Source organism: Crocodylus porosus, unplaced genomic scaffold (genome assembly GCF_001723895.1).
Source record: "Crocodylus porosus isolate Cpor-Errol unplaced genomic scaffold, CroPor_comp1, whole genome shotgun sequence".
NCBI classification, from domain to species: domain Eukaryota; kingdom Metazoa; phylum Chordata; order Crocodylia; family Crocodylidae; genus Crocodylus; species Crocodylus porosus.
This window is the reverse complement of record NW_017728918.1, coordinates 85,465,730-85,481,912: the sequence shown is the minus strand read 5'-3', so window position 1 is coordinate 85,481,912 and position 16,183 is coordinate 85,465,730. Positions and strand designations below refer to the sequence as shown.

Sequence of the window (16,183 nt, the reverse complement as noted above, 5' to 3'; positions counted from 1 at the left end):
GTTACCTCATGAGGATTCATTTTATGCCCCAATATCATAACAGACAGCCTTTAGTAATATATCTAGTTCTTAGTACTTATTTTCTGTGCAAGTGCAGAAAATGCCTTGGCATATCTCTCTTCAGGATATTAATGCATTTTTTTAAATATAGTTTCAAAGTAGTTCTATCTTCTAGTACTCCATTATCTGCCAGAATATTTGAGATAGTGAAGACTTCCCTGTTGCCAAAGCTGCGGCTATTTGCACTCCTCAGGCTATGCATGTGTTTTTGTCTATTCCAACTGGCCAGTCTCCATTAGCAAGTCTTCACAATGTTGCCCTCCTCCAAGATCAGGTGCCAGAACCAGAGAAACATACGTGGAGACTGGATGGGTGTTTGTTACACCTTGACCATTTGTGGCGCTCCCCGCATGGCCGCCTGGTGGCCCCAATGGTCCTTCTTCCTCATCTTGCTCGCATACACCATGGCATGGCACATGTGAGCAAAGGGGGGATGATAGAAACTGTAAACTTGATTAGTTTGCTCCAACTTTTTCATCTGTGGCTCAGCAGTACTGCCACACCTGTCCTATTTGCCAAGCCCATAATGTGAGAAAGCCTGTAAAAACAAAGAAGGCAGCACCCCCACCACCTTGGGGACGTTTGTAAATTTACAATTAGATTTTATTCAAATGCAGAAATGTTGTTCTTATGAATATGTTCTTGTTATTGTATGTATGTTTTCTGGATGGGTAGAAGCCTACCCATGTGCAAAAGCTGACACCATCACTGTAAGCAAAAAGTTGCTCAGAGACTTTATTCCAAGGTTTGGTATTCCTTTATCCCTAAACTCTGATAGAGGAACTCATTTTACTGGACAGATAATGAAAGAAGTCTGCAAAGTCCTGCAGATCCAACAGAACTTTCATTGCCCATACCATCCACAGGCCTTGGGCCAAGTGGAACGCCAAAATGGCATTCTGAAAAATAAACTGGCCAAAATTTGTGCTGAGACTCACCTAAAATGGCCAAATGCACTTCCCATAGCCCTTATGAGATCTACTGCCAACTGAAAGATTGGGCTTAGCCCACATGAAATTCTAATGGGAAAACCCATGAGGCTTCCCGCCTCACCACCTGTTGCCTCCCACTTTTGTGATATACATTCACTTGATGATACTATTCTGGACTATTGTAAGGCACTAATGCAGTGTGTTAAGGATTTTCATTCACAGGTACAAGCAGCTCTCCCCAAAGAAACAGATGAGCCATGCCATTCTATCCTGCCTGGAGATTGGGTCCATGTAAAAGTCCATCAACGAAAGTCATTGCTGGAACCTCGCTGGAAAGGCCCATTACAGGTACTCCTGACCACCAACAATGCAATGAAGTGTCAAGTGTCAGACATGAATCCACGCTTCATACAATAAGAAAACGTCAGCCCCTTTAGACCCAGTCTCCTCCATATCAATTTTGTAATCAGCCTTCACAGACTGGTAGTGAGCCTCGCGTCTGCCAACAGGAGAGCTCAAGACCAGTAGTGAGCCAAGCGCCTACTGGCAAAGAGGATTTGCCATTACAGAGCGAAGAGGATGTGCCCCAATGACACCACTATGCCCTTCTGGACAGGAAAAAGGCCTCTACCTAGTTCCTGGTTCCCAAGGTGGAGTTGGTTAGTCGTGATCTGGGTAGTTCTCAGTATTTCCTTTTGGGCCATCTTATATGAACTTGACTCATCAGTTATAAGAAACTCTGTAAAACAAACTACATTTCCACACTGACAAAGAAGATCATTTCATGAAAATATGTTCTTGTCTTTAGTTAATCAAACTGAGATAGATTTAAATGTCTCTCATTGTTAGATATGTAGTTATGTCCCTATCTATTCTACCGGAGGAATACCCATGATACCAGTACCCTTGAATGCAACTTAGATGTTAGCCCCTTACTATTCAGATTTTCATGGAAACGAAACTTGGCAGAATGTAAGTTGCAACCGGTATATGTACGATTAGCTTATGCCAACCCTGGAAAGTTCTGTTGGACCTGTAATAGATCTCGTGTTGTAGTAGGAGTCAGTAAGTGCGAGGTAGAATTTAAGATAAATGGTGTTTGGTTTTCTAATAGTTTCTGGATATCTAACTACTCCCCTGCAGGTCAATTTTCAGGCTATTATTCACAATGGATGATGTCCCCACGCTGTAATACAGGTGGATATACGGCACTAGCTGGTCACTATTTTGTGTGCGGAGATAAGGCCTATAAAAGTCTTCCCTCCGGTTGGAGAGGAACATGCTATGTATCCGCAGCGTATCCTGCCTTTACTATTAAATCTCACTTACCTAAAGGAAGAATTTGCAATGTTTGTGAAATTACAGAAAAATCAAAGGTTTTGGGGTATAATGTTCCCCAGCTATAGCGCAGGCTTAGCTATGTCCGAATAAAGAAAGTTGCAGCATCTCTGAAAAAGATTGCTAATGCTACTGCTAATAGTTTTGATAAAATAAATACAGAAATGAAGGAAATAAGGCAAATGACATTGCAAAACCAACTTGCATTAGATTATATACTAGCCAGCAAAGGAGGAATCTGTGCTTTAATAGGTAAAGACTGTTGTACTTATATTCCTGATAATTCAGAAGAAATCCAGGATTTAAGTAAACCTATTCAAAAAGAAGCAGCTAAATTGCATGAGTTGGATAGTTGGAATTTGAGTTCTTCGTTTAGCTCTATTTTCAGTTCCTTAGGATCTACCGTCATTCATAGTTTGTTGATATTGTTTATTGTTTTTATTGGAGTATGCCTAGTGTTTATGATAATTCAATGTTGCTTAAACTGTGCTGTTAAGCAAATAAGGAATAGCCCATCAACCAGAAATGAAGTATATAATTTGTATGTTGAAATAGCAGAAAGTAAAGCAAAAGAAAAACTAGAAGTTGAAAGGCTAATGGCTATAAATGTCTAACTTGTTGAAGAAAAAAAAAATTAAGGAATGTAAGAGTGAATTTAGTCAGACTTCTGGCCTCCCTGACTAGAAAAACAGACAGACCAGAAATGCTGATACTGCTTATTTCAGTCATATGTTTTGAGATAAAAAAAATTCTGCATTATTACTCTGTGCACAGATGTCCAATTAAGTAACTTGTTTTAGTTTCTTCAAGGTTGTATTTTTTTTCTCTTTATCTGTCTTAAGTATAAAAATGTTTGAAAACTTAGGGAGGGGGAGGATTCCTTTGAAACAGACAAGTGAGTGATTCCCCTTGCTGTATGAAAACCTCCCTGTGATCACAGTATAGCCCTAAATAAAGAAAAGCTAGCTCTGTCAGTTCTGATTCAACCACAACACGAAGTTTGATTTCTTCCACACTGTTATTCCTAAGTTTAAGGTCCACTTAGTAAATCCTGCTATTTTTCAGGATCCCCAGCATTCCTTCTGTTTAAATGAAAACCAAAAAATCCAAAGTCTTCTTATCCCAGAGGTTATTACAATACATTGTGTATCTCTATGCCCTCACAATTTTTGCTGATCATAGAGATTTATTAAATTTGGCCACAAGGTGGCACATCAACATCTATCTAGATATGTTCCAGTGGGTGCATCTACACCTGGCATTTACTGAGGAGTTGTTTAACTAGCTCTGCAGTAAAGTCCCACAGATTACATGTGCAATCCTATTATGTTGCAGTAAACTAATAATGCTGCTATAGGTTAGTACTTGTAAAGTAACTTTGTTAGTACTTGTTATTTAGTGCACAGCAGTGTGCATGTAGATGCTGGCTGGGGCATGAGGGTACTTCAGTGTGGGGGCTGCTTGCTGGCTAGTGCCCCAGCCAACCCCTCGGCAGTATGTTGAGCCAGGTTGGAGCAGCGCTGGGCTGGCAGGCTGACCCCCACAGAACCCTTGCCAGTCAGGGCTGCTTCGACCTGGCTCAACATGTTGTGGTCCTGGGCGCACATGCAAACAACATGCCCAGGAGCAATAAACTCCGGCACAAACTGTGCTGGAGTTTGTGTCATGCTAATTACACACATAGATGCCCTCAGTGATAGGTAAGTCCTATCTGTGATCATCAGTCCATTTATGCCAGCCCCTGATTTCATTTTCTCTGCTCAAGTCTAGCAGTAGTGGTGACAAGGTATCTCAAATCAGTTTTTACTTCACATTACAGAGTGAAGTAACTACCTCTGGTTTTATGCTTTATTACAGTAGCACCTAAAATGTCCAAGCAGGATCAGATCCCAACAGTTGAAGGTATTTTACAAATGCTGACACTCACACGAAGAGCTTATTTTGAAGTTCTTTTAACACTTACTGCACTACCTTTAAATTTACAAGTGTACGAATCTACTCTCAACTTGTGTATCAGAACAACAATAATAATACTGCCATGTATACGCTATATGAATAATAATCTTCAATTACCCTAGTTAGTTAGGTGAATTTTACAGATAGATAAAGTAAAACAATGAGATGAAATGACCAAGGATATAGAGTCAGTGATAGAAACAGGCTTGTTTCTTTAATGCCTGCTTTTTCTCTACATTTGTTTTGATTGCCCCCCTCACACCTATGTTTCTTAAGGAGCACAGAGTAGTGCTGCTTCCTATACCTTTCTCTGTCTATAGATGAATGTATTTCCAAATCAAGAACAGACAAATACTATATTTACTCAAATATAATATGTGGTTTCCCCCTCCCCACTCCCAATCAGCATGGGGAAAAAGCCTCTTGTATTTTATCTGTATACAGGAAAACCTCATTAAATACATTGGCTGTCATGCCACTTCTGCCAGAAGCAGTATTTATAGCACATCAGAGCCAACCCGATTAATTGAGTCTGCTGGAGCATTCTAATAACAGCGCTCCAGCCAGCCTCCGCGTCTCGTGTATCAGCGTCCCCATGCTTCAAAGTGGCTGCAGGGATGCTTTAACTAAAGCTTTTTCAATAAGCTTTAGATAAAATGCTGTTAAGGTAGCTTGTCATATTTTATGCTTTAAAGTTGCACCTGTTTATAGAATGGTGAATTACAGTATTGTTTATATTTAACCTTATTTAATCATTACTTAAGTTGTGTTTAGCCTTATTAACTTTTTATTTTTTATTAGTTGACCTTGAGTTGTTTTTGTAGAGCTCATAGTGCTCATCATATTATAACTTTTCTTTTTTTTATCACTGTGAGACGTTCTTTTAACATAACATAGCAATGGCCTTTTTACCAGCTCAAATTAACTGAACTTGGCACTAACCAGCTGAATCAGAGGGATGAAAGGATTGGATATGTTAATGAAAAGCGATAAGGGAGACCAACAGACAATGCCCAAAGAAAGACACTGGAAAAAGTCCAAAAAAAGAGGTGTGCTTATCATGGGTATGTTAAACAAAGGAATATGCTGACAGGATAAAAGATGGGCAGTATGCTGACCACAGAGAGACCAACTGAAAGCAAAGAGTCATTGAAGGAGTGAAGTTGAAGAAAAGCATAAAAGGGGGCAGCAAGAAAGTTACGTGTCATCAGAATCATCATAAATTCAGCCTTCAACATCCCAGGGCACGACATACCCTTTGCTTCCAGAAAATGAGTGGCTGTCTTTTCTGTTGAGCAAAGTAACATCTGGGATTGAGTGAGATTATTGTACTGAATGTTTTTCTCTCTTTGAATACAGAAACTGCTAGAAGAATACTTGTACTAATAAAGTTAGACTTTGATTTTAGGACTCTGAGTTGTCTCCATTCATATTTCACATTCCATTTAAGGGTTAATTCTGCTTTAACTATCCCTTAGCACTATCTGGGAGACAGTGGTGCTAACAGCTCCCCGCCACCATTTTGAAGCACAGGGACACTGATAAATGAAATGCTCCAGGCACTTTAATTAGAGGGGCTCCAGGTGCTTTAATTAGAGTGACAGTACCCCCCGCCAACTCCCGCAGCATGTGTAAAATACCCTGTGTGCTCAGCCATGGAACCCAACTATGAAGTTAATTGAATGTAGCCGACACTGAGCATGCATATAAAACACATGGCTCATACTGGGCAAACATATTGATAAGAACCCTTTTTTTTTATTGTGAATATATCAAAAATTAAAAATCTGCTTCCACCAGCTTATGTTGCATTACAAAAACAGCTACATCAACTACAGGCCAACAAAACAGTAAAGTACTGAAACTTAAAGCATGCTTCCATGAGCTTACATTACAAAACTACATCAACTAAGAGGAAATGAACAATAAGTTATCAGAACTTCCATCAGCTTCCAGAACTTTGACAAATAAGACTAACAAAAATACAGAACTTTTGTACATTATCCAATAATTCTCTCTTCCCCAAATTCTTGGTAACCCAGGGACCTGGATACTTGTTTCTTAATACTGCATTATTTCCTGTTGCCTTCCAAGCTTGTCTGTTAACACCTATTTCCCCTTATCCCATATATGTCTAGCCCAGGGGTGGGCAAAATACAGCCCATGGGCAGCATCGACCCACAAGGCCATTCTATCCAGCCCATGGGGCCCCTAAAAAAATTTAGAAAATTGAAATTTATCTGTTCTTGGTTTCTGTCAAAGATGACAGGAACCAAGGGCAGTAGGACCCAGGGGAAGCCCTGGAGAGCTCCTGCTGGGGCTTCCAGCCTGGGACCATGTGGCTGTGGGAAACTTAGGTAAGGAGGGGGAGAGGGCAGGGGAAAAAGCAGCCCCTCCCCCACCCTGTGGCCGGTGCTCCCTGCTGCAGCCGCTCGCAGCCCGTGCAGGGCAGCCCTGAGCAGGCACTGGCAGCCCCATGCAGGGGCGCTGGCCACGGGGCAGGCAAGGGGCCACATTTCCTGTGCTCTGCACCAGCTTGTAACCCACCCCTGCTGTCAGCCTGGGCCCCGCGCTGGCTCTGGGCTTGCCCATTAGGGTTGTGCCTCAGCAGAAGCAGCTGCAGTCCCCCTGCTTGCCGAGCCGGGCAGTATTGGCTGCTGCTGCCCACCCAAAGCTCATGTGCAGCAAGTGGGGGGGGGGGCGCAGCTGCTCCTGCTGCGGCACAGCCCCAATGGGTGAGCCCGGAGTCGGTGTGGGGCCCAGGCTGGCAGCGGAGGCAGGTTACAAGCTGGTGCAGAGCACAGGAAAAGCGGCCCCTTGCCCGCCTCATGGCTGGTGCCCCATGCTGCAGCCATTCGCAGCCCCCGTGCGGCTGCCTATGCCTGCCCAGGACAGCCCTGCATGAGCTGCAAGTGGTTGCAGCAGGGAGCACTGGCCATGTGGAGGGGCCGCTTTTCCCACGTGCTTAGCACCAGCTCCTTCCCTATCAGCGAGCAGGGTGTCAGGGCCTTGGGCTGGGGAGCACTGGGAGTGAGCAGGTGCAGGAGCAGGGCCCTCACCCATGTCACAGGGTCAACACCAGCAGGGCCCAGAGCAGGGCAGCAGGGGTACAGGGTCCCGACTAGCTTGGCCTCTATGGAGCCCGGCCAGCTCCCCACTCTCCCTGATGGTGCAGCCCAGCCCAGCTCCACAGACCCCTGCACCCCTGGGTCAGTCCGAAAATGGCGACCAAGGGGCGGGGCACCTGTCAAGGCATGAGGCTACCCACGCGGCCCTCGACAGCTTGTCACAACTTGGTAAGCGGCCCTCTGCCCAAAAAAAATTGCCTGCCCCTGGTCTAGCTCCTATCATGCCTTTTTTCCTAGCCAAACCCCAGCCTGTAGCTATAGCATCGCCATCTCTCAGGTCTCATAACCAAGGATCCTGGTTTTCCCTGATAAAAAATACAAAGTTCTCTGCTAAAAAATCATAAATTCTTTGCTAAAACCCACAAAACCTGTGATTAAAATTAAAGCCGCTCCCAAAGCCTCCCTGGCCCTTTTCGTGCCCCTCACTGCCCACCCACAGCCCCCACAGCCTCGCTGATGCCCCTCAACTCCCTCCCACAGCGCCTGCTCCCCCAGCCCTGCCAGAGGGGTCCCCCAGCTGCCAGAGTTATGGATCCAGGTCCACAGGCCCCTGCTCCAGCTCTCCCCCTGCTGCAGGCTCAGGCGAGGCAGCTACCTGCTGCCATTCACACTCTTGGACGGCAGGGGAGACCCATGCCTCCTCAGATTTGTATGTGGAATTGACTAGAGATTCCAGGGTTAAAACCTTGCTGTGAAAAACTGTCCTGTGATCTTTTAATAACCACACGTGTCAGCATCTCAGTTGTACATGCTATCTGATGATGCTTCCTCTATTAGTACTACATCAGCGAGTGTCATGACAGAATAATTGGTTCAGTGATGACATAGAAGAGAAGAGTATTAGCTACTGAGTCACCAAAGCTACTTCCTTCATCATCAGGGTTTTCCTTACAGTTTTTCCATCTAAGTGTAAGCCAGGCTAGTGACTGCTTCTTTGTTCATGCATGCAAATGATACCAGGTAATATGGCTTCAGGCCAATGAAACACTTAGGCACTTTATACATGTGCTCTGTGGCAGGGAGAGGGGGGAATTTTTAATTTGAGTAGTTCTTGGGAGCCACTCTTAACCACCACAGGGTCTCATGTATTCAGTATTCCATGTTTCAAAATGACCATGGGGGGTCCTTTAACTAAAGCTCATTGAATGACTCATTGAATTAATTCATAATTGTGTATTTGTATGTCTCCTCTCTGCATTGTACCTTCACTACACAACGGTTACACTTTATCTAGAAGCTCACAGTGAAAACTGTTAATTTTCCTATTAATAAACTCTATTCCAGGAAAAACGTCACTTAGCTCTCCAGCACCACAATCATATGCATTTGAAACTGGAGGAGGAATTCCATTGTTCTTGTTCACTTGTTTTTCGTTCGCTTGTTCTGGGCCAGTTTAGCAGCCTAGTACCTTTTTCTAGAGACTAGGCTGGGGGCTCAAGCTCCTGCCCTGCTGCCCTCCCCTGGGGCCTCCAGGGCCTGGCAGGCATGACCCAGCATGGCTGGGGACAGCGGGTCTGAGTGGGGATCTCCTTGTCACTGCTTACCCCTTGCTGCCTCCTCCTGCACCTGCCATTGCTTTGAGGGAGGTGCATCACCCGGGCAGCGGTCAAGCAGGGGCCAGCAGTAGTGAGGAGTGCAGAGGGCAAGCTGAGTTATGCTTAGGCTCTTAGCATAACTTTAGGCCTTCCCAGAAATAAGCAGTTAAATTGTACAGAGTGCCTTATAAGGATTGGACGGTTTGAGATGAGAAAGTTACAAAAGTAGTGGCCAAACAAAGATACAGTGTGCATTTGTGTTGTCACCCTGGGGAGACAGGAGCAGCCTTGGAATTCTTGCTTTGAGTAACAAAGAATCCAGAAACTAAAATCCCACACACCCAGCAGAGGATCTGGGCTGGTACCACCAAAGGTCACTGTTGTAACATCTAAGGAACCACTTGCCCAGTTGTATTACAAGGATAATTGTCTTGTAATAAGCCTAGGGGTTACTAATAAGTTCACTTGATACCAAATCAGATGAGGGGCTGTGTCAATTCTTGGGGGTCTCTGGTAAAAGAAGTCCTGGGCCAACAAGGAGATCCCCACATGGCCCTGCTACTGCCTGCCACGCCAGGTCGCACCCACCAGAGGCCCCAGGGGGGGAAGCTGGGTGGCAGGGAACAGTAGCTAGCAGCTTCTTCACATGGCTCTGCTGTTCCCTGCTGCCCTGCTTCCCTCCCCCAAGGCCTCCAGAGTCCGGTTGTGTGTGGCAAGGCCAGTATGAAAGTAGCAAAGCCTGTTGGCCCAAGAGAGGCTGTTCAGGGAGGAGCAGGGCAGTGCAATGTGGCCCAGTAACAGGCAGTATGCCAGAGGCCCCAGTGAGAGAGGGGTGGAGTGGAAGAGGCCTCCTGTGAGAGGGGAGGTGGTGTGAATGTGCATGTGTGTAGAGCCCAACTTTGGACTCAGTTTGCTCCGATCTCAGACCAAGAGTAACGTTAACCTGGATGTCCTGTGTGAGGCATGGGCTGCAATGTAGAGAAGGTCGGAGCCACAGACAGTGCTCCCCGGCACTGGGACATGTAATGGACAGTCTCCCATATTTACTATCTGTTTGTAGGAAGAGTAAAGTCTTTTTTTTTTTTTCTGTTTTTTTTGCACCGGTCCTGGAAGCACTGTAATACCAGGTCAATGCATGGAGTGGATGGAGCACGCTCCGGTTCCACCACCCAATACCAAAAAGAATCTGCTCAATATAGACCTCCTATGGAGGACATATCAGAGACAATTACCCTGCGGAGCTCGCCTACGTGGTCACGCTGCTTCCCCTGCCAGGTAAGTACATGGTGCTTCCATCATACTAGTCTGAAGCTAAAAAGTGCCGTGGCTACAGCTTCCCTGGCCCACAGGACTCCAGGTAAAGTCATGGCAGCTAAGACTGGACAGATTGCCCTGTAGCAACAGACAGGCAGGCCAACATAAGACCTGACCTCAGGAGAGCGTCCCCTGTCACATACAGTTTGTACCATGTATAAGTAGATACAAAGGTCTGCTCTAAATGTGTTTATGAAGAACCTGTGTTGAAACTTGCAGTAGTTTGCAAAAAATCTAAAATGCATCAATACTGGATGAACTCATTCTGTAGGTACCCACAGTAATTTGCATATTTGCAAATTATTATGGGTATGTTCATTTCAAAGTCAGTATTTTTGGTCCCTTGCACTTCAAATGAAAAAGATTCTCCTGTACAAAGCAAGATTGGGGAGGGGGGAGGGGGGGAGAGGCCAGCAGCTGATGTGGCTCTGACTCTAGCCTTGCGTCTAGGTTGGTGCCAGAGTCAGACCCAGCCTCTTGCCCCCCATGCACCTGCCCTCTGCAGCTTCTGTCCCTGCTCTGACAGTAAGACAGAGGAAGAAGCAGGGTAGAGGAGGGGGGTATTGACAAATAGAGGGGAAGAATTACTTCCTTCAAACTACTAGCAACACTCCTACCAACGCAGCCCAGTATGCTGTTAGCCTTCTTGGAACAAGGGCACACTGTTGGCTCATATTCAGCTTTATTATCCACTGTAACCCCAGGTCCTTTTTGGCAGAGCTGGTTCTTAGCCAGTCAGTCCCAGACTGTACTGGTGCATGGGACTATTTCAGCCTAAGTGCAGGACTTTGCACTTCTCCTTATTGAACCTTGTGAGATTTTTTTTGTTCCAATCTTCCAGTATGTTGAGGTCTCTCTGAATCCTAGCTCTACCCTCCAGTGTATCTACTACTGTCCTAAGCTTGGTGTCAGCTGCAAACTTGCTGAGAGTGCACTCCATCCTATCTTCCAGATCACTGATGAAGATACTGGACAACACTGGCCCCAGGACTGGCCCCATTTGATAGTGGCTGCCAGTTAGACATTGAGCTATTGACTACTACACTCTGACCCTGCTGATCCAGCCAGTAACGCACAACTCCTCGACCTCTCTCCCCTACTTGTCCTTCCTGTATAAGTTATACCCATCCATGACAGTGCAAGCCATCCCACCAAGCCTCTGTAATTCCAATCACGTTGCAGTTCTGGGACTGTGCAAGGACTTCCAATTGCTCCTGCTTGTTTCCCAGGCTCTGTGCATTTGTGTACAGACATCTGAGGAAACTGGCCAATTGCCCTGCTTTCTGAGGAAGAATGAGAAGGTCTCTCCTGTTGTCCTCTCCTGCTTGTGCTTCCTCCCCATTTCCCCATCTTGTGCTTCCTCCCCCTACTTTGCCACTTATCTCACGGTTTTGATCTCCATTCCCTGGCAAACCTAGTTTAAAGCCCTCGACACTAGATTAACAAGCCTGTCTGCAAAGATGCTCTTCCCTCTCTTCATCAGGTGAATCCCGTCTTCCTGGGAAGGAACCTGTCTCTTCCTAGCATGAAGATCCTTGTATGGATCCACCTACCACCCCAATGAATTCTGACCCATACTAAGCCTTGGTAAAACCCTGATCTTTGTTAAAGAAAATCAAAGAACTGTCCAGCCCCAGGAAAATGATTCAGTAGGATCTGAAATACAATTATCTGTAATTTAATGGGAATCATACTAATATGCATGAAAATAAAGGATTTTAATTTCATATCTAAGATTCAGCAGTCTAAAAATGTAAAAAACTAGGAAAACTACTCCAGTTTCACACTGGAAATATAAAGATTTAGAAAAGGCTTTTTTCAAAGATATCAGTTTAAGTAAATACAATTTATGAATCTAGACATGGGAATATACCTTTCAAAAAGTGGCTATTAAAACTTCACCGAGATTAAAATGGAGAGAGAGAAAAAAATATCAGTGTGGGCTTTTTCAGTTTGAGCATTTGTCTTTTGATTCAAGACATAACTATGACTTTAAAATTATTTTGCCAGTTAAAGTCACTTTAAGAATATGCAAAATACATGCTGAAAGTAGTATTCTCAGATATAATGTAGGCTGCTTAATTTCAGTTTTCAAAACATTACATTAAATGTCTTGTAACAAAAATGCAGTGGTTCTGCATTTTGGCCTAACATATGGATATAGTGGAGTTAAAATATACTAGCAATAGTAGAGTTTTTATTATGAATTCTTATAATTTTATGACAACTTTTGGCTCCAGACTGAGCCAGGCAACTTGTCTGCATATTTCTATCCTGAGCAATATGAAAAATATCTTGAATATACCTTCTCATTAATGAGATGATAATAGTGTAAAAGACTAATTACTTGTGAACAAGTTAAGCTGGTCAAGCCAGTACAGAACTTCATGGCTTCAGTCACTTAATCACTGTGTTGTTCTGTGCGTTTGTTCTTACACTTAAAATTGTGTCAAAAAAATTCTATTTACCAAACCTACATATTTAACAGATAACTAGTTTTGAAATTTGCCCTTGATTTATTTTTTTCTTTTACAATGTATCTCATTCTTCCTATAACCTACTAGTCACTTAAAGCTAAACCTAATGAAATAGCCCAATTTAGGGTATTATAGAATAGCAAGTAGGGGGAATCCTTTGAAATTATTATATTATAGGAGAACACTACAGGGGATGGGAGGAGTTGTTTCTAGCAGGATACTTGTGCATCAATGGTGGTGGAAGTGTGGTGGCAGCATTAATTGCCACTCCCCTGTAGCCAAATTTCAGACCTATGGGGAACTCTATAGGCCACACAGCATGGCCCTACATGCTAAATTAGGCACACAGAGCCTGATCCCAGCATGTATGCTTGGAAGTGGGTGGTGCAGGGCCAAATCCCTTACGGCAGATCAGAACGGGCCAACATGAGTTGCCAGGGCCCAATCCTGGTGCATGGAGATGTCAGGGGGCAACATGGGGTGGCAGGGTCTAGTCCTGGTGTCTAGAGCTGGGAGGGGGTGGCACAGGGCTTGATCAGAGTGTGTGGGACAAGCATGAGGCAGTATGGGCCCTGATCTGGTCCATGGATTGACCCCATTCCACTCATCTGGCCCATGGAGCCAAAAGCTTAAGTATTATTGATCTAGAACAAGGGCCAAAAATGAGACCTATGGAGTAGAAGTGTTGCAAGTTCCACCCAAAAAACAAAAATAAGATGCCAACTGACTCTTAGTATATTGTGCAGCTCTACTTAAGATCATAAGCATATCTTTATTTCATATGTACTTTAAGTGACAGTGAAATATTTAAGAAGCTAACATTTACAAATTATCAAAACTACAATTCAGGATTAAAAACCTACTGATGTGGATTAGCTCAGTTCATACATACAGAACTGTTGTTTTAGATATTAGCTATCTTTGTGTGGATTACAGCAGGCTAACACATAATTTTGTGTTGTGCAATTTTTTGTTATTCAAAATGTGAATGTTTCATTGAAGTTGAGGGCAACTTAATGATGCTTCCTGTTAATAGCCATCTTCTCAGTTAATAAGCTCCTATGCATTCAACCTCACAAACTATTTGCTCTAAAATGCCTCATCCTTCAGCCTCAGAAATTGTTCATCCTAGAACACAATAAGTCTATCCTTAACAGGAAACACCCTCCAGGTAATAATAAAAAAAATGTTTGGAATGAAAATTGTGCTAAGTGGGTCTGTATTTCAGTCACATGTGAAAACAGACAAAAACTATCTTTAATGGAAAAAAGACGTATGCTTATAGCTGCCAGACACAAGGCACAGGGTACTTTTTGGTCACAGACTAGTCAAGATCCATCTTATACTCCTACTTGTGGCTAACCTCACCTAGCTACAATTTTTGTAAAAAAGTGACTCTGGTGTCTTAGCTAGCTCAACATAAAAATGCACATTTTTCTTTTGCAGTGAAGAAAAGCCAGAAATAACAAAGTTTCCTGTTCACTCCATGATATTTCAATTGATCCATTTGTCCTGACCTCCTCTGTCAAACTGGATTTTTTTCCTCAGAAGCAGATCTCTCTCAATGGAAACCAAATTCAGATATATTTGTCTTAGATATGAGGGCATCAGTTATAAAATAGTATTTTTTACTGTTATGTCAAGCTGCGTGTTTTATTTCTTGGATGAGGATAATTTGTCATTTGAAATTATGCAATAAACTACTTGCCTTCCTCCATAATTTATTTCCCAAAACATATCCACCATTTTTTATTTTGAAAAAGGATCCTTGATCACCCATGTGAACAAAAACAATGAAATTCATCCTCTAGTTTTAAATGGATAAATCTGTGGTGCTGGAGAGCCAAGTAACACTTTTCCTGGAATAGATTTTATTAATAGGAAAATTAACAGTTTTGTTTGTGAGCTTCTAGATAAAGTATAACCATTGTGTAGTGAAGGTACAATGCAGAGAAGAGACATACACACACACAATTATGAATTAATTCAATGACCTGTAGTTAAAGCACCCCTCGTGGTCATTTTGAAACATGGAACACCGAATACATGAGACGCTGCAGCACTTTAATTAGAACGGCTCCTGAGAACTGCTCAAATTAAAATCCATCCCCCTCCTCTGAGCATGTGTATAAGGTGCCTGAAGCCACATTACCTGGCATCATTTGCATGTATGAACTAATAAGCAGACACTACCCTGGCTTACACTTAGATGGAAAAACTGTAAGGAAAACCCTGATGCTGGAGGAAGTAGTTTTGGTGACTCAGTAGCTGATACTCTTCTCTTCTACGTCATCACTGAACCAATTATTCTGGCATGACACTCACTGACATAGTACTAATAGAGGAAGCATCATCAGATAGCATGTACAACTGAGATCCTGACACGTGTGGTCATTAAAAGATCACAGGACAGTTTTTCATAGCAAGGTTTTAACCCTGAAAGCCCTAGGCAAATTCCAGTTAGAATAAATATAACGTCCCTTATATTTTGAAGGGCATTCCTCCTATAGTTTCAGATGGATGTCATGATTCATTTCTTCTCCCGGAAACAAGGCAAGTGACACAATGGTTCTTTACGTGTCCTGAAAATGTTGGTCTAGAAAATTGTTTGGAATACAGTACTGTACATCATAATGAAATATAAAATCTCTTTGTAAATGAGGAAACTAAGTTTGACCAACAGCTTTCATCTCTTTAAAAAATTCATTTTAGATGCCTTGCCATTGAAAAATAAATTTAAAAACAGTCAAGGGCAATGTTTTTTGAGTCTTAGGGACTGTTGTCTATCATTTTTAAAACAATCTGTGAATGGAAAGCTCATGCCATGCTACACCATCCAAAGCAATACAAAGTGTGTGGATAAGAGTGGCTGAAGTAAAATTAAAATCTAGCTAGAGTACCTTTAGCAGAACTGACTAAGAGACATAGTAAAAGAATCAAAGTGAAATAAAGAGAAACGGGTATGTTAGACTAGTCATGTATTTTCATAGATTCATAGAAGCTAGGTTGGAAGGGACCTCAATGGATCATCGAGTCCGACCCCCTGCCAGCGGCAGGAAAAAGTGCTGGGGTCATGTGACTTGAAGATCCCCAAGGTAGGGCAGAGTACCACCTCCCTTGGAGGCCCATTCCAGATTCTGGCAACCCTAATTGTGAAGTTCTTTCTGATGTCCAACCTAAATCTAATCTCTATCAGTTTGTGGCCATTGTTTCCGGTTATTCCAAGGGGTACTCTGGTAAAGCGAGCATCTCCTATTCCCTGCTGTCCCGCCTCCCACTAGTGAATTTGTATACTGCCACAAGATCCCCCCATAGCCTTCTCTTGTGGAGGCTGAAAAAGTCCAGGTCCCTCAGCCTTTCCTCATAAGGCCTTCTCTGCAAGTGTCTAACTATACAGGTGGACCTCCTCTGGACCCTCTCAAGGTTGTCCACATCCTTCTTGA

The 16,183-nt window shown here is 43.4% G+C and overlaps 1 long non-coding RNA gene across 1 annotated transcript; it reads left to right on the top strand.

The window, feature by feature from the left end:
* Window positions 1-1,458: 1,458 nt before the first annotated feature.
* On the top strand, window positions 1,459-12,647 carry LOC109311906. The gene is made up of 3 exons (XR_002101655.1): window positions 1,459-1,573; window positions 4,409-4,411; window positions 12,636-12,647. It is a non-coding gene; the product is annotated as an uncharacterized LOC109311906 (long non-coding RNA).
* The last annotated feature ends 3,536 nt before the right edge of the window (window positions 12,648-16,183 follow it).